Genomic DNA, 18,991 nt, shown 5'->3' with positions numbered 1-18,991 from the left:
ATCTCAGTTTTCTCATCATGGTACCTGTCTTATATGTCGTCCAACCCTCGTTCCAGGTAGCCAGCAGCCAGTTTTTATTGGACCCATAATTAATTGATCTTTTTTTCACGTGTGATTTGTCACTGCCCCTGCTAGACTGCAGGCTCCTTTGGGGAAAGTCTTTGTAAGCATCATCAAACTCTACACATTCCTGGGTGGTCAGTAGGAAAAAGGTCTTTTTAGAGAAGGATTTACTTTTTTTGGCTATAAAGTGTGAGTTCATTTAAAGTGAAAGATGGGGCAAACACTGTCATAGTCTGAGTCTGAGAAAGAGGCAGGTGGTTTGGTGGAGGCCATGGTCGGCAGCGCCTACTGCAGCCACCTTTCTGCTGGGAAAGGCCCTGGCAGCCCCTTCTCCAGGTACTAATAGACCCACTAGAGCCCAAATTCAACTTGTCCATTATGATGCACCAGTTGGGAAGAGACACGTAAGCAGTTGTTGATTGACGATCAATTAGTTGTAAACACCCAGAACCAGCGCTCTCAACAGTCAGTTCAGACGTCTGCTCAAGAGCTGCCCTGTGTCGGACGGTGGCCACCAGCATGGGGGTTGCTGAGCACTTGAAATGAGGCTGGTTCAAGTTGAGTTGTGCTCTAGCAGAACGAGTACCAAAGTATCACATCGATACTTTTTCATCTTGATTACATGATGAAATTATAATATTTTGGATACATTAGGTTAAATAAAATAGATGATTCAAATCAATCTCTCTCATTTCTTTTTCTTTTTTTTTTAAACTGGCTACTAGAAATGTAACCATGAAGTTACATTCATGGTTCACACAATGATGAAGGAAATTGGGCTGGATCAGAGCCAAACCTTAGAAAACAATTTTTCTTTTTACTTTTCTAGAGTTAAAAAAAAATTTTTTTTTGGCCACATGGCTTGTGGGGTCTTAGTTCCCCGACCAGGGATCGAACCTAGGGTCCCAGCAGTGAGAGCGCTGGGTCCTAACCACTGGACCACCAGGGAATTCTCCAATTTTTCTTTTTAAATTGTAATGTTCTCAGTTCCTAAGCTCGGGGTCTCCTGAGAGGAAGCAAAAAGATTTCAGTTAATTGATGGTTCTGGTTAGTTGAGTTCACTTAATCAGGGCTTTGCCTCTAATTGCATCTACTGTCACCTCTCACCAGGTACAGGGCACACCACTTGTTATCAATTGCTCACGCTTTCTCTGTGGCTCCTGCCCAAGCTCCATTAAGAAAGGTACGGGTTGCAGAATTCAGGTGTCCTGCCTGTGGACACGTGGTAGGGTGACAATGGAATGTTGAAAGAAGTAGGACTGCTGGATGCTGTCAGTGCCCAGTCTGGGGATGAATCGAGACCCGGTTATCTGAATGCCAGAGCCCTCGGCACCTGCGAGGAGGCACTTTGCCAGATGACCTCTTGAGGGGGACTTGGCAACAATATATTCTCTCAGTGTCTTAACAAGCCTCCATCTCTTAGGAAAGCGAGGCAGCGTGCGAGGCTGGGGTTCCCACCCAGGCTCCTGGGGATGGCTGAATGCACGACACCCAGTGCCAACAGGTGAGATGGGCAGCAATTTTTTAGTCCCAGATACAGCCCCAGGGAGGAGGATGTCACATGCCATGAAGAGCCATGCAGGGACTTGCACTCAGGGACAGAGTGACCATCCAGGGCCTCTGGGAGGCTGACTGTGTAGTATCAAGAGGATGAGGGGACCACTGGTTCCCACAAGAGGACGTGGTTACCTTCTTTGAATAATTCCGAGGACTGGCAGGGAACTGAAACAGGGATGAGCAGGAATTGCGCCTGGTGCCTGTAAAAGGGAGGGTCCTTTGGCTAGGGGACCTTATCCCGGGGAGCAGAGTAGAGGGGGAATTACGTTTAGGACCTTTGAGTCCCTCCAGGTTTTCCCCAGATATCACAGCAGTGCATATTATTAATTTTAGCCCTTACGTCACAACGTGGTGGGGGGAAAACTGGATGGTGGAATCATCATATCTGGGTTTGAATCTTGGCTGTGTTACTTATTAGCATTTCAGCTCATGGATCCTCAGTAAGCCCATTGGGGATGTTAACATCTACAGTGTGTGTGTGTATGTATGTCTGCCTGTATAGCTATCTACCTATCTACTCACATACATAGATACACACACTCACACACACACACACACACACATATTTCTTCTTTCCAAAAGGGTGGTTTAATCCCCACCACCAGCTTTAAACAACAGCATAACCACAACCAACTCAAAAACAGCATTTAATGAAGAGCAGATGCGTCAGTTAAGCAAACTGAGTTCTTCCAGCCAAAGGCTACATCTGGCCCTCCATGTACTATTTCCACTGACTTACTGAGGATTTGGTTTTGCATGGACAGAGGCAGACATTGGCTCATTCTGATTCAGGGCCAAGGAGCCAGGCTGTTAGTTTATGTAATGCTAAGAGGACACAGCCTCCACCCTAGTTCAGATAAGGAAGGCCAAGCTCCAAGGGCTTTCCTTGGCATAGTGAAGGCAGCTGCCTGGGAACCAGGCAGCCCGTAGCACGATGGCCCTGTATGCTGCATCTCCTCCAGAGGTGAGCCGTTGCCTTCTTGGCTTAGAGGTGGCCTCACCTGCACAGACGCCCAGGGGACCAGCAGGGACCTGGTTGAGCAGAAGTACCCCCTGCATGCAGAACAGTGGGGCATCTGTTGGCTTTTTCCTTCCAGATAAACACACTGTCTTTCTTCAAAGACAGAACCTCATCCCAGCAGTTCAAGGGACCACCCTCAAGCCTCCTTTGCTGCTTCAGTTCCATCTGTGTGTTGAGGATTTTGCTTCTCCTTGTTCACCCTCCTCCTTGGCAGGGACATTCTCCATGGAAACCCCAGCCTTGGTGTGTCCTGGGATCCTGGATTCGCAGCTGTGCTGAGCACCTCAGGGGGCTACACTGGTGTGGTTCTTTGAGCAATGTGGGTGGTGGTGTTCTGGAATCTGGCAAGCAGCCAGCAGAATTTCATAAGCCCACGCCTGGGTCACTCCTCAGCGCCTTCCAGGGGACGAATGGATGTGGATGGACAGTTGTGAGGACCTTGGGTAGCCCAGCCCAGCCCACCTATCAGCTGTTTGCAATTATCTGTTTACATGCATGTGTTTGTTCATAAACAAGCAGACAGCTCTTCAGTGAGCCCATGCTTTGTGTCAGATATAGTTCTTGCCTGCATGGAACTCACATCCCTGTGTGCATGTGTGTGCATGTGTGTGTAAGTGTGTGTAGGCCTGTCACTAACAAAGCAATGATCATCGATGGAACAGTCCCTGAATGTCAGGCCCTGGGCCTGAGAGTACTGTTCTCATTTCATCCTCACAACCACATGCACCAGAGGTTGATGGAACACTTACTACAATATGTGCGAGGCATTATATTGAACACTAAGCTTAGCCTTTCAAGGTAGAGCCTTCTAGAACCTATCCTATTATTAACCCCATTTCACAAATGAAGAGACCCAAGCTGAGTTGGTCGAGTGCCTTGCCTGGGGTTATACATCCAGTAAGTGGCCGAGCCGGAACTCATATGTCATGCCCCTAACCATGGTGCCTCGTCCGTATACATGGATAGATTTCTCAGTGGGCATGTCTACAAATTCGTGTGCATCCATGTTTGTATGAGTAGCCCCAAAGCCAGAGGTTACTGGGTTTGAGAGTATACTTTATCCCTCTGGCTACAGTATCTACTGCCATGAGTCTTTGTTTCCTTATCAGTGAATCAGTTGATGATGTCTGTCTGTTAGCCTCATGGAATATGGGCAGGGGGGGTTGGGGGCAATGAGATAATGTTCAGGAAAGGCCATTGTCTGAAAAGAATCATATGGATAAAGAACCAAGAAAAGTATCCTATAGATGGAAAGAAAAACTATTGGGTGAAGAAAGTTAATTTTTATCAATTCTCTACTAAGTTTTCCATTTGATGCTCATAATCACCCAGCCGAGTGGGTATTATTGTCCCCCATGTTACAATTTGAAAGAGGGAGAACGAGCCTCTGGGTAACAAAATGGTGGAGACAGGGTTCTAATCCAGGTCTGGCCCTGCTGGAGCCCATGTTCTTTGCTCTAGACCAACAGTTGGTAAACTATGGCTCACCGGCCCAATTCGGCCAGCTGTCTGTTTTTGTAAGTGGAGTTTATTAGGAACACAGCCATGCCCGTTCCTTACAGGCTGTCCATGGCTGCTTTGAGCTACAACAGCATAGCCGAGCCATTGTGACCAAGACGATATGGCCTGCAGAGCTGGAAGACTTTACTATCTGAGCCTTTACCGAAAAAGTTTGCAAACTCCTATTCTAGACTCTAATATAAGGCCTGTGGTAAGAATGATTTTTTAAAGTAGGTAAAAAAGAAATGCTAAAAAATGTGAACATGCCCATCTACTGTGTATGTCGCACGTGTACAGAAGAAAACTCCAGCCCTCTGGAGCCTTTGGGAGATAAGACAAACCTAATTTTCTCAAGTTACGTTTTACCCATAAGGAATATTTCTAAATTATATCACCCACTTTCCTACCTTCTGAGGCAGAGTATGCTGGGCATGTGTTAAACTTTCCTTGAAGAAATCTCACCATCATTTTAAGCACTAGATTCTGGGTTCTGCTAAAAGCACTAATGACTCCTGATGGAATCGAGAATGCTGTAGCTCTTCACTCAATGGCCCCAGAGTCCTTTTTTTAAAAAAAATCTTTCTGTCTGCTTTTCAGTCATTTTTCCTGCTCTTACATTTCTTGCCCACTGTTATTTCTCCCCGCTTTCAATGTGGCTGATTGTAACCCTCAGCTGGCTCTGCTTCTCAACTCCAGAAATCATCACACTCATTAGAAATGTACAGTGAGTAAATAGGTTGTGTTTCAGAAGCTGGCACCTGCGTATCCCTCTTGTCCTTGGCTGTTCTGTGTAGCTGAGCTCCATGGAAGCGAGTTGACACCTTATGTGTTGGTTTCCTGCTGTTGTCTGAAGGCAGGAAGTGGTCCGTGTTTCCCTCTCCATGATGGCCCTGGTGTCCCAGGGTTCAGATTGACAGTAGCCGAGGAAACAGCAAGCACCGGAAGCAGATGGTGAGTGTGGCTGGCGCCTCTCGCTTTGCAAAATACCGAATCTTATCCTCAGGTTTGAGCTTCAGTAGCCAGAGCTGACTGACTTACTTTCATCTTCATCACAGATGGTAGCAGAAATAAGGCTCAACATGGTGGAATTTAAGACTTGGGAAACTCAGAGTTGCCTTTGAAATCCAAGCACAGTTTCATATTTAGAGACGTGTCTTTAAAATAGAAACTGATTGTAATCAAGTATGAAAACGCAATTGTTACTCGTTTTTTAATCACCCGACCTGAGTGTGGTTAACTATTTTTGTTGACATGTGTGAGTGTTTCTTATTGAAAGTAAGAATTATGAGTAATTCTTATTGAAATGTACACACTGGGTCTGCCAAACACTTTTAAATCCGCTTTTGTATCGGTGGGTGGTTGCTGGTAGATGGCAACAGCTAGAGATGAGGGCAGGGCTAGATGGGCGTGTGTCCCGTGCTCAGTGGGACCCTGCACTTGGTTGAATGCTCTCTTGTCACTGCCTTGAAATTGTTAATAAGTTTTTAATAAGTGGCCATGCATTTTCATTTCGCACTGGGCCCCGCACGTTACGTAGCCGATTTTGGCCGTTGTGGAATAGGATCGTGGAATATCAAAGTTGGAAGGAGCTTCAAGATCAGCCTTCCAAAACCCCTCATTTTATTAATTTTTAATGTATTTTTATTGAAGTATATTTGATTTATGATGTGTTCATTTCTGCTGTACAGCAAAGTGATTCAGTTATACATATATATATTTATATTTTTTTTCCGTTATAGCTTATCACAGGATATTGAATATAGTTCCCCGTGCTCTACAGTAGGACCTTATTGTTTATCCATCCAATATATAATAGTTTGCATCTGCTAATCCCCCACCCACCTCCCCCTTGGCAACCACGAGTTTGTCGTCTATATCTGTGAGTCTGTTTCTGTTTTGTAGATAAGTTCATATGTGTCGTATTTTAGATTCTACATACAAGTGATATCATATAAAACCCCTCATTTTAAATACAGAGGAACTGAGGCCAAAACAAAAATGGAAGTGACTTGCCCAAGGAAACAGGGCAATGGATGGCAGATTCAGAGACGTGGGACCCCCGATCTTCAGGTCCCTGTGATTACAGCCCCTTTCTCCTACCCAGAGACAGTGCTTCCTGCCCAGTTCATGATTAGGGATGATGAGCGAATTTAATAATAATCTAAGCAGTTAATACTGATGAATTTAAACTTGCCATTTATCCCCCTTTCCCCAACACACATGCACACAGAGTAAGTAACCAGTTTTGTCTGTAACATTCGAAAGTGGTATAATGGAATTCTTATTGATAGTATAAAAATTAGGACAAAACTCAAAAATGCTAGCAATTTCCCTGAATTAAAAATCTGAATGGCATTTTCTTTTTTGCTTACAAAAGTAATACATTCTCATGGTTGGAAATTTGGAAGATGACCAAGAAGAAAAAAAAAGTCACCATGCCACAGTTTATGTGTATTTTTTCCAATCTTCTTTTCCATGCATGCACATTTTTTAAATAGTTGATCTCTAAGTCTATTCGTTGAACCTTTATATTCCGTTTAACATTATATTAGGTTAAACCATATGAAATTGCTGTTTTTGTAGATCAAAAAGGGTTGAATACTGTATTGGCAATTTGATGTTCAACCAAATTGCAAAAGCATTTCCTTAAATCATAGAGTATTCTTGGTAAACATCATATTTATTGGCTGTATAAAACTCCATCATGTGTCTGCATGCAGTTATGTAACTTCTACTGAGCAGTATTATCCTATTTTATGTAGTAATTAATATACTTATTATAACATCATACATAAATAATTATACACAAATAACTATGTCTTATGATAAAGCATCTTATTCCCGTGCCTTCATAGATGGAATATTCTTTTTTTTTTTTTTTAATTAATTAATTTATTTTTGCTGTGTTGCGTCTTCGTTTCTGTGTAAGGGCTTTCTCTAGTTGTGGCAAGCGGAGGCCACTCTTCATCGCGGTGCGCGGGCCTCTCACTATCGCGGCCTCTCTTGTTGCGGAGCACAGGCTCCAGATGCGCAGGCTCAGTAGTTGTGGCTCATGGGCCTAGTTGCTCCGTGGCATGTGGGATCCTCCCAGACCAGGGCTCGAACCCGTGTCCCCTGCATTAGCAGGCAGACCCTCAACCACTGCGCCACCAGGGAAGCCCCGGAATATTCTTTGATAAAAATCACTTTGATTCTTTTTTATGTTAAAAAAAATGGTGTTTTATTTTAAAAGCTTGAAAAAGGTGGAAAGAAAGCAAGAAGTAAAATCATCATCCTGAAATACAGTCTTTGGGGCATTTCTTTCTGGTCTTGGTTTCCTATGTTTATATGCATTTGAAAGCCTGCATTTGTTGGTCGCTGAACATGTGGTGAACATTACATAGGATATTATGAATCTGATTAAGTGCATTCCCAGTGACTGTGGGAAAAGTGAGGACCTCAAAGTGAGGTCCATGGGTCAGGGCCAGTCGTGAAGCGTTTGTTTGTCACCGTCTGTGCTGAGACAGCTTCAGAAACTGCGGGCAAGCTTTTAGAAACCTTTATAGTAATAGGGCATTGCCTGGCGCCCAAGCATGGCCAAGCATCTCTTTTTTTTTCCTTTTTTTTCCGATACTTCATTTTTTGTTTTATTTTACAAAGCCATCAGTCTGAGATAGAGAGGAGGAAAAAGACCTTTCATCCCAGCGGGATGGAGAAGCATTGCTACATAACCCAGCCAACGCCCGGGCTCCAGCACAGGGAGGGCAGATGCTCCCTCTCTGATCCTAACCACACGTGTGGTACAGGCTTATAAAATTCCTGGGTTTGCTCTCTTGCTGTCTTTTTCTGTCCCTTTTTGCTGCTTACATTGAGGATGTCTTTCATTTTCTCTGTTCCTGCCTTTTCCTCTTCTCCCTTTTTCTTCTCATTTCTCCCCCTATTATCTCCTGGTAACAAGGGAGGAGGATAGCAAACCCCAGTTATACGCTTGTTAGAATGAGTTGGGAATTGTGTCTAACTGGGGTCTCAGAATGGCTCCGTGTAAAGCGAACATGCTTTTTCATCCAGCTGTTGTGACACATCTTCCCACAGCTGGAGAACGAGGCTTTTTTCTTATTTAGTAGATACTGCTTGCATTTTAGATCTGAAGTTGGCCGTCTCTGAATAACTTCAGTGTGTTTTACAGCTGAACTTTTTTTTTCACGTTAGCTACACTTTGTCACCTTCTCTATCCCTGCCATCCTTCCTTGATGGAGAGTCAAGAGCTAACTGGGCATTTTGGGGGGCATATGCAGTACCTGATCTTTTTCTCAGCGGGCTTCAAACCCAGAGAAGACAGCACGTTGGTGACATCTTGTTGCCGGTGAGCAGGAGTGAGTGACATCACGCTTTGGAATGTGCGTCCTCAGGCTCCACCAGCCTGATGTCCCCTGGATGACACGCACAAGGCCAGTGCTGAGAATAAAGCAAACCGCGATGCCAAAATAACTGGCTTTAGTTAAATAATTTGCTGTTTACGGCTTCTCTGTTTATGAATCAGTTAAAAGCCCTTTTAAGTGAAATTGGATAGACTACAAAGTGTTGGTTTCATGTGTTTTATTTGCAGTTTAATCAGCGTGATCCAGCTGCTGGAGTGGGGAGAGTCGAGCAGGGGTTTTAATTATCCCTGCTTTGCCCAAGTTAGGAATTCCCAATGGTGCAGTCTGTGCGAAGATGCCAAAAACTGCATTGTTCTTTAATCAGCTGTTGTAATTGTTTTAGTCTAATCTCCGTGATTAGCAGCAGCATTAAATACAGCAGGAAGAAAAGGCCTGTCCTCTACGCTCTGCCCCAGTAAACAGAGCCTTTCTCCCTTCTGGAGAGGGATATCAGAGAGAATCAATTAGAACTCAACCAGCGTTGATTGGAAGATAATAAAGACCAGCCACCATGAAGAAGAAATGGCTCCGGCAAGTTGGTTTATGGCCCCCACTGCCGGCTGGCCTGGTGTGCTCTTCAGCCCTGCCCTGTCCTGGAGGCGCTTGGACAGGCCCCGCTAGTTGGCTCTGTCCCTCTCTGGGGATGGGGAAATGGACAGGTCAGGCACCAGCTGTTGTTTTGGCTTCTGGTCCTCTGCTTCATGCATTCAACCACAAGCTTTTCTTAATCACCTCTTTTGTGCCAGGCATCATGCCAAGCGCCCGGGCTACAGCTCTGATCAAGGCAGGCACAGTCCCTGTCTGCACAGAGTCTGTAGTCTAGAGGAGGAGACCGATGTTAATCAAACACTTGCATGAGTCTTTAGTTCATTGTAAACCGTGAAATGCTGTGAAGGAGACCTAGGAGGGGGATTAACGGAGGTAACTCACCTGGTCTGAGGGTCAGGGAGGGTATGCCAGAGAAGTGAAGTATATAAGCTGAGTGCCAATGGGAAAGGAGGGTTAGCTGAACCCAGAGGCCAGAGGAAGGGTGTTTAAGGCAGAAGGAACAGCTTATGCAAAGGTCCTGAGGCAGGGAGGAGTTTGATCCTTCCTTTTCATCATTTTCTTGGAGGGAGTAGTATGGTGGCAATGAGCCAGATTCTGGATACAAGCTCCCTGGGTGCAAATCCCACCTCTGCTACTTACGAGCTGTGTGAAATTCTTCAAGTCACTTCACCCCACTCTGCCTCAGCGTTTCCAGGCTGTAAAATGGGGATGATGATGATAACCATGGTAGTATCTGGTTCACAGTGTTGTTGTGGAGATTAAGATCATACATGTTAAGCATTCAGAACATTGCCTGGCATATGATGAGGCTCAGGAAGTGTAAGCCAGGGCAGCCTCGACTTTGGAATCAAACAAAATGGGCTAAAATCTCGATCTGCTGTGTGCAAACTTTGTGACCTTAGCCTGGTTACCTGCCCTTGCTGTCCCTGCTTTCTTTTGGATGAAGTGGGGACATTGCCTTGTGGTTTAGTCCTCTTGTAGTCTGTTGTAGATACTCAGAGACTAGTAGCTATTGTCATTTTTCATGAGACATCTGCTTGGCACATGGCTCGAGGTTGATACTCAGTAATGATAAATTCCCTTGGAGTTTTCTTCTTTCTTATCATTGTCTGTGGTCCTCCCCACACCCACAGAAAGGGTATCTCTGTAGCAAGGTTTCCCAACCTCGACATTATTGCCTTTTGGGGCTGGACAAGTCTTTTCTCTAGTGGTGTCCTGTGCACTGTAGGGTGTTTAGCAGCATCCCTGGTCTCCGCCCACTAGGTGCTGGTACCATCCTTCTAACCCTGAGGGGTGATATCCAGAGTGTCCCAGACATTGCCAAATACCCCTGTGGGGCAAAATTGCCCCCAGCTGAGAACCACTGCTCTAGAGAAAAATAGAACAAGTAGACTAGCTGTTACTTTGGGAGTGATCGTTGGATATTAGGATAAAAATGGTAAAAATCTATTGGAGAAGGGAGTATACAACTGAAGGTTTTGAGGCCCTTTGAGCTTAAGGAGTTTACAGTGGTGCTCGAATTCAGCTCTGCCCTGGAATCACCTAGGGAGGATAAAAAACTGATGCCTGCACCCCCCGCTAGAGGCGCCAATGTACTGGTGACCCTTGAACAACTCGGGGGTTAGAGGCGCCTGCCCTGCACGCAGTTGAAAATCTGCTTATAACTTATAGTCGGTCCTGTGTATCCGTGCTGCCAGGCGTCCACAGTTCCTGGTACCCAAGGCTCCTTATCCTCGGATTCAACCATCTATGGATTGTGTATTACGGTAGCATTTACTATGGGAAAAAAAAAAATCCATGTTTAAGTGGACCCGCGAAGTTCAAACTCGTGTTATTGGAGGGTCAGCTCTAATTGAGCTGGATGCCGCCCAGGCACGAGGATAACGTGAAGCTCCCCAGGGGATTCTGATGGGCTGCCCGGGTTGAGAACCACTGCCTGGTTTCGGAGTGGACATACCTGTGTGAAAGGTAAGGTACTCGGGTGGACCTCGTGTTTCTGTGCCACAAAATGGTAGTGACAGGAGTATTACCGCTGCTGCTGCTTCTACTACTGGACGTGGTTTATTCATGTACGGGACCTAATTCTAAGTGCTTTACTTACGTTAACTCGTTTAATGCTGAAAACAAGTCTGTGAGGTAGGGACTGGTATCATTACCCCTGTTTTTTTTTTGTTTTTTGTTTTTAATTTTTATTTATTTATTTATTTTTGGCTGTGTTGGCTCTTCGTTTCTCTGCGAGGGCTTTCTCTAATTGCGGCAAGTGGGGGCCACTCCTCATCGCGGTGCGCGGGCCTCTCACTATCGTGGCCTCTCCCATTGCGGAGCACAGGCTCCAGACGCGCAGGCTCAGTAATTGTGACTCACGGGGCTTAGTTGCTCTGCGGCATGTGGGATCTTCCCAGACCAGGGCTCGAACCCGTGTCCTCTGCATTGGCAGGCGGATTCTTAACCACTGCGCCACCAGGTAAGCCCCATTATCCCTGTTTTAATGGTAAGGACACTAAGGCACAGCACAGAGTGGTTAAAAACTTTTCCAAGTTCTAGTTGCCCTAGAGCCCATGCCCCCATTGCCTTAGGATGTGAGGCGGGAAAAGGACAGGACGGGGCACTGGGGGTGGTTTGGTTGGAGTTTGGGGGACTGGGCTCCGGATGACGGCTTTGATGTGTACAGAAATGCCAAGCACTCATCCATTCACTCATCAAACCTTTATTATTATTTTTATTTATTTATTTGCGGTACACGGGCCTCTCACTGTTGGGGCCTCTCCCGTTGCGGAGCACAGGCTCCGGACGCGCAGGCTCAGCGGCCATGGCTCACAGGCCCAGCCGCTCAGCGGCATGTGAGATCTTCCCGGGCCGGGGCAGGAACCTGTGTTCCCTGCGTCGGCAGGCGGACTCTCAACCACTGCACCACTAGGGAAGCCCCATCAAACCTTTATTGATCACTTGCTGTGTTCCAGGCACTGTGCTAGGTTCTGGAAATACACTGCTGACTAAAAAAGGCATGGCCCCTGTCCTCGGGAGGCTTACAGTCTCACAGTCTGTGGAAGAAACAGAATGGAAACCAGTGATCGTCACTCAGTATATAACCACACATGTTGAGGGGTGGTAATAAGAAAATTAATACAGAGCTGTGTTCAGATCTCGTAGAGGGACCACTTTAGCCAAGACACCATAGAGCCAGAAGGAAGGCTGTTCCAGGCAGAAGGAATCGCAGGTGTAAATTCTCGAGGCTCAGATTGAAGACCTGAAGAAGCCCAGCGGGGAGGGGCATTATGCATGGGGTGGGCAGGGGATTAGGATGTGAGGTTAGAGAGGTGGACAGGGACCAGATGACACCGACCGTTATCCTACTTGATGGCTGAGAAAACTAATGGCCAGAAACAGGGTGAAGGTGCATTGTTTCCCCAAGGTCACACAGCTGGTGTCAGAGCCGATTTCAAATCCAGGCTGTGCGGCCTGGACGTGACATGGTCCAGAATGGTCCCTGTTTCCTCCTCTGCCCCGAGGTCAGCCTGTATGTTCTGATATGGGGTTTGAGAAATGCAGTGAAGACAGGGCTCTTCCTGTCATGCTTCTAGGATCTAAGAGGCAGAGAAAACTCCGGCAAGGTACCGACTGCACTTGAACTTCTTAGGCATGTAATACATCTTCCGTGACCACTGCCTGTGAGGCGCCAGGCTCTGTAATTGACACTTGCCATGTATTTCTGGACATGGCATTGAAGGTAAGCCCTTTAAAATAAATAGACTCTCATTGTCCCCATTTTACGTATGTGAAAACCAAGGCCTAGAAAGTGGGGGCAGCTCTTTCAAGCTCACCCAGTAAGGGAGTAAGCAGAGCCCTGGGAGGAAGCTCGGGCTACCCGACAACACACCAGGCTTTCTTCCACTATGCTTTTCTGAATTGTCCCTGCGTTGTCCATGACGCCTGGAAGTTCATTATATACATTTGTAGCATCAATTGTTGAATTCATGGGCCAGGTTCTGAGCTGCAGTAGCACTTGAGATCTACATCATTGATTTCTGTGTTGCCTAACATTGCATTTTGCTAAGTCACCGACTTGGTCCTAGCATACAGGAAAGGGACCTCTAGCTAGAACCAAGCCAGGAGCCCCTGATCCCGTATGTTAGGGAAGTATTGACATAGGAGCCAAGGTGATTCTTAGGCAGTGGTTTACAAAACAAAGTAAGATCTCAGCCTTCTGGTGAAAGGTACCCCTCCCCCCCACCCAAAGCCACATGCACCAGCATGTCTTTGGAACATGGTGGTGTCTTTGGAAGTCCAGCAGACTTAGCAGGATGTCCTGTGCTGAGGCAGTGTGGTCCAGTGGTTAAGAATTCAAGCTTTGGAGTGATATCAACCAAATCCAGGTTCCACTTTCTCTATCATTCTTTCCTGGAGTATTTATTCAGTATCTACTGTGTGTCGGTATCGTTCCAGGCATTGGGCGTACCGGGAGTCTAAGGTCCCTGACTTCATGGAGCTCAATAAGTAGAAACAGACTGGGAACACCTAAGCAAAGTCATAAATAAGAAACTTCAGGGATGTGGTAAGGTACTATTAAAAAAAAAGGGTGATGAGATGGACTAACGGCTTGTGTGGGGTAGGTGGTATTTAAGCCTAGCTTTGAATGATGAGAATCAATCAGACTGACATTCAGGGATTTAGGGAGTACTCTAGGCAGAGGAGTGAGGTGTGCAAATGTCCTGAGGAAGGAATGGGCTTGGCCTGGTGGTTGAAACATAGTGATGAGTGAGGGGAGGAGGGAGGGGCTGACGGAGCAGGGCGGGGGGGCAGTTGTCAGATCCCATAGGGCCTTGCAGGCTGTGATAGGGAGCTGGGATTTTATTTTAATTACAAAAGAACACATGAGGGTAATGGAATACTGCATATAAATGTCCGTACAGTACCTGGCACATGTGCTAGGTCCTCTAAATATTAACTATTTGTTTCATTATTTGTTTATGGTTACTTTTTATTTGGACATTCATTCCCCAGACCTCTGGAGTATATGCCATGAATCTCAAAGGTTGCCTTTTCTCTCCAGTCCTAAATGACCTAAGAAGTTACAGCTCAAAGAGCCATGAAGAGATGGCACGAGGCAAACACCTAGAAATGGAATCCCATCACAGTTCATCGCTGCCAATGATGAGATGCCCATTAAATCTGTCTGGAGCTTAAAAGTCAGTTCTTTGAGATACCAGGTTCTGTGGAGAATTAGCTTTATCCCAAATCCTTCCACTCTCCAAGCCAGCCAAGTAGAGGTAAAACAGGGCCTCAGGAGAAGGGACCCCAACTCAGAAATCTGCATGGAGTGCGGAAGCAGGGTAACTGTGCCCCACGCCCACCCCGCCCCCAGCTGTCATTCAAAACTCAGTACATACCCGCTGCCAATAACCTACAGCACCCCAGGCCCAGATGACATGTGTAAGTATCTCTTCTCCACGTGGTATCCAAAGACTGAGTCAGTAAGCTTAACTTCCTGTGGATTCCCCTGTTTGGTTGCCGCAGCCTAGAAAACTGATCAGATAAAGGCTGTGTGCTTCAGGGAGGACAGCTTGTGTTGTGAGTAGTGGAACACGGCGGCAGTACGGCCAGCCAGTCAGCTGGGATGCTGCCTAATCCCTCTTTGCTCTCGCACTCTGCTGGGGCCTGACCCAGGTATGGCTGCAACTTACTAACCCTCTTCTGGGAACTTCGCAGGTCGTCATCACATTCTTGTTGGCCCCGGGTCAAAGCACAAAGATCTTGATTTAATTCAGTGGTAAGAATCTTGCAGAGTAACATCAGGGCCAGATCTCCTGATTTGAGTCCAGAGCAGTTGGAGGGAAGGATCAAGGGCCCTGGCCTTGGAGGCAGACCTGGGAACCACCAGCAGGTTGGTGACCTTGTGAGCTTCTGTTCCCTAATCTAGGAATCATTCTCTGTCTACCTCATAAGGCTCACTTATTCACCAGAATTTATTAAGCACCTGTTATGTGTCAGGTCCGGGGCTATGATGCTGGAGGAAATGCAGTGGAAGGCATGTCTTGATCTTCATGAGATACCAGATGTCCTGGTGGAGATCATAATGACCCGCTGTGACTGGGTGCTAGGAAAGAAGAGAACAGGTCTGGAATTGAGGGAAGTCCTACATAAGATAAGAGTTTGGGAAAGGGCTCTCCAGGGGCTAACTTTGAGCTGAGATGCAAAGGATGAGGGTGTGCAAATGCCCAAAGTGATAAACACACAGGACAAGAAATGGATGCAGATCAAGGTAGCGGAAGGGAGGGGACAGAAGGAAAGAGGCATAAGTTGGGGTTGAATGGAGAGGTGAGTTCAGAGCATGCCAAGCCTGGTAGGTCCCAGGAAGTATCATGGTTTTATTCTAAGCGTTTGCACCATCTCTTGCCCGGCAGTTTGCTTTAGCCTCCACATCTGCTTCCCTCTTTCTCCCTTCCTTCCCCCACCCCCTCCCCTCAACAGATATGCTCAGCATGGCTTCCAGAGCTGCTCTTTTAAATCATGAGTCAGATGAGGTCATGCCTCTGCACAAAGCTTATACTGGGAGTATAAGCCAAAGGTGCATCCTTGGCCAGGCTGCCACTAACCTCTGGACTTCATCACCTACTGTCTCCTCCCTCCCTGCAGGCACATCACACCAGGTCTGAGCTTTTCTCTTTTCTTTGCCTAAGCTTCCAGGTTATCAGATCGCGAGTTATATAAAACGAGGCATCCCTTTTTGCTTTGGCCGCCAGGAAGCTCAGAGCCTCATCTAATGTCAGTCGTAATCATTCTGTTAGGTTTGGTTTGTAAAGTTTCCCCTTCATCACTTCTGCCTCTAGTGCAGTCATTGTCTGGCTTCTGTGTCTTTCATCGCAGGCCTGCCTTTTTTTGGAATGGGAAGGTGTAACTTGTAAGTTGGTTTCACGTGTTGCGGTAACCTAACGGTGTGTCCGTTTCCCCCCTAGTATGGGTTCTTTTGGAGAGCAGGAGCATCGATGCCATTCATGGAGAAACAATTGTTGGCGTTGCGGGGGGAGAGGGAACCCTCTAGCACTCTGAGGGGACCCGCGATGCATATTCTGGGATATCGAAGCTAGTAATTTCTAGAGGGCTCTAAAAATGACTTTGACATAGCCGGTGCAGCTGGGGTGGGCTGACTTTTCCTCTTCTCCAGCACCCAAGGCGCTGGTGTGTGGGTGATGAACCGGAGGCTTCTGAAGTCAGAGCCCCATCGGGTTCCTTGCCAGAGAGTAGGAAGCTGGGTGACACTCCAGGGCCGCCATTCATTACCCCAGGTCCTGTCACTGCAGAACTTTCTCTGAATCTCCCAGTTCAAGGGTTACAGAGAGCTCCAGAAATGGTTCCTGGAAAAGGGTTATTTAGAAATCAAAACCAGTAACTAGTGACTCAACAAGTTTGCTTTGACCCGTAGAACGTTTTTAGACAACTGGGTTTCCACGTTCTCTTGGCTGGACAAGCCCTGTCCGGTGCTTCCGGCCCTCCTACAGCGGATCAATGACCATGACTCAGTGATGCAGCCTGTCTGGGGCTGCACTTCAAATCTCTGGACAGAAGAGAAGCAAAAGACTGCCCCTCCCCTTTAACCCTGTCCGCTCAATCCCACTCTCTCCCATACAGAGCTCTGTGGGTTAACAGTCTAGGGTGGATCCTTCCAGCCTGATGCACACTTTCCAGCTGGGGAAACTGAGGCTCAGAGAGGTTAAGAGAGGAGCTTCTTGATCAGGCCCCGACAATAGTTGCTCCACGTCGACGCAAACTCATTCCCAGTGCCGTAGTGGAGTTTTTCAAACCTTTTTTCCCATATGGTTTGAATTTTTTTTTTTCGTAATGAAAAGAAACCTTTTCTACCTAACTACACCAATAGCATTATAGCAACATGAACAGAGCACCAAGTTGAAGAAGGAAAGAATTCACCCGCAGCCCCACGTATCTGGCCAGAAACCAAGCACAGCGTACATGGGTCTGGGCAGTGCCTGTCCGCACACGTAGATCATCCTTACAGATTTGTAAGCACAACGAACGCTCCCTTCCAAGGAGCCCCACATGCCATAAAAGTCAGCAGCGAAGGGGAGCCTTGTCTGGTAGGTCGCTGGCCACGAGGCAGTCTCTGGAGGCCTGGCTGGTGAGGGAGGCCTTGTTCCGTGCTGTAAGGCCTCGCTGTGTATCCCCTCTCCCCACTCCTGCACCCCACCCTAACCCCAGCAGCCAGGGGCTGAGAGGTTGGCCAAGCAGCCCAGCCTCCTGCTTCTTGCCCTTACAAGCAGGCCTCTGTGGGGTTGCCAGGCGCCAGGGCAGGGGATGGGACATGGAACAGCAGATTTTTGTCTGGTCCTGATGTTGGCAAGACAGCCCAGGCCAGCCTTGCGAACATCACCAGACCAGGTACCTGGGGGCAGACCTGGCAGACAGGAGCACCTTTGAGCCGGAGCGAGACTGCCTGGGAGCCAATGGGACGGGGCATCTGTGGCCACAGCCCTCTCCCCCAGCTTCTCCACCCAGCCTCTGCCAGTGGGCTCTTTCCCAGAGGACCTGGTCCTTCAGGACAAGCCTGGAGCCTCCATTTGCCACCCAGCAGTCGTTTTCAGATATGGATGGCCCCAGAAACATCCCTGATCCATGAGAGCTTGCATACATATCAGAACTTGCCAGAGAAGCAATAATGAGTATCAGCTTTGAGCCAAACTTCTGGAATTTATTAATATTTCTGCCCCCTGCCCCTCCTGTGCAAGTTGCTTTATTCTCTCTGTGCCTCAGTTTCCTCATCTGCAAAATGAGGTTCTGATAGGGTGGTTGTGAGGAATCAATAGTAAATACACACGTACACACACACACACACACACACACACACAAGTGAGTGCAAGGAAAATCTGAAAACTAAGGTCTGTGGTCTGGTTCACAGTACTAGACTGATGTTCATTGTCTGGCTCTGATATCGCACCGCAGTTACATAGGATGTCACCTTTGGGGGAAGCTGGGCCAAGGAACATGGACCTCCCTGGACTATCTTGGCAACTTCTGGGAGTCTATAATTAGTCTGTCATACAGAATGTAAGTCAGAAAGTAAGTCAGAAAGAGAAAGACAAATACCGTATGCTAACACATATATATGGAATCTAAGGGGGAAAAAAAATGTCATGAAGAACCCAGGGGTAAGACAGGAATAAAGACACAGACCTACTAGAGAATGGACTTGAGGATATGGGGAGGGGGAAGGGTAAGCTGTGACAAAGCGAGAGAGTGGCATGCATAAATATACACTACCGAAAGTAAGGTAGGTAGCTAGTGGGAAGCAGCCGCATAGCACAGGGAGATCAGCTCGGTGCTTTGTGACCACCTAGATGGGTGGGATAGGGAGGGTGGGAGGGAGACAGAAGAGGGAGGAGATATGGGGATATATGTATATGTATAGATGATTCCCTTTGTTATAAAGCAGAAACTAACACATCATTGTAAAGCAATTATACTCCAATAAAGATGTAAAAAAAAAAAGAAAGGAAAATATGTTAAAGTATGTAAATAGCCTTAGGACAAGGCTTGGTGTGAGGACGTTTCAGTCCATCCTTTATGGCGCTGGGCCACAGAGATCTTACAGGCCAAGAGGAAGCAGAGCTTCTGTGGCCTCCAGGCTCCCTCTCCTTCTCCCCTCCCCACTCTCCCTCCACCTGCTGGTGCAGGACATTCCCTGTGCACACGTTGCTTTGTGCTGCTGAGCGGCCCTCCTGCAGTGCCCTCTGTCTGGAATGCCCCTCAAGCCCTTCTTGTCCAGTGCGCTCCAGCTCACACTTGCCTCCTTCAGAAGACCTTCCTGGGCCCCAGTGCCCTCTACCTGGACCCGCACAAGGCTATAAAGCAGTTGTTCTCAGAACATGGTCCTGGGTGGACAGGCGGCATCAGC

The 18,991-nt window shown here is 47.2% G+C and overlaps 1 protein-coding gene and 1 non-coding gene across 2 annotated transcripts in view; one reads left to right on the top strand and one right to left on the bottom strand.

The window, feature by feature from the left end:
• Nucleotides 1–18,991, top strand: part of XYLT1 (xylosyltransferase 1) — a 304,620-nt gene that overhangs the window by 105,979 nt on the left and 179,650 nt on the right. The window lies entirely within an intron of this gene.
• Nucleotides 940–1,012, bottom strand: TRNAE-CUC (transfer RNA glutamic acid (anticodon CUC)). Its single transcript has one exon. It is a non-coding gene; the product is annotated as a tRNA-Glu (tRNA).

This window comes from Neophocaena asiaeorientalis, unplaced genomic scaffold (assembly GCF_003031525.2).
Source record: "Neophocaena asiaeorientalis asiaeorientalis breed wild unplaced genomic scaffold, Neophocaena_asiaeorientalis_V1.1 scaffold91, whole genome shotgun sequence".
NCBI lineage: Eukaryota > Metazoa > Chordata > Mammalia > Artiodactyla > Phocoenidae > Neophocaena > Neophocaena asiaeorientalis.
The sequence above is the reverse complement of the archived record's forward strand: the minus strand, read 5'-3'. Positions and strand labels throughout refer to the sequence as shown.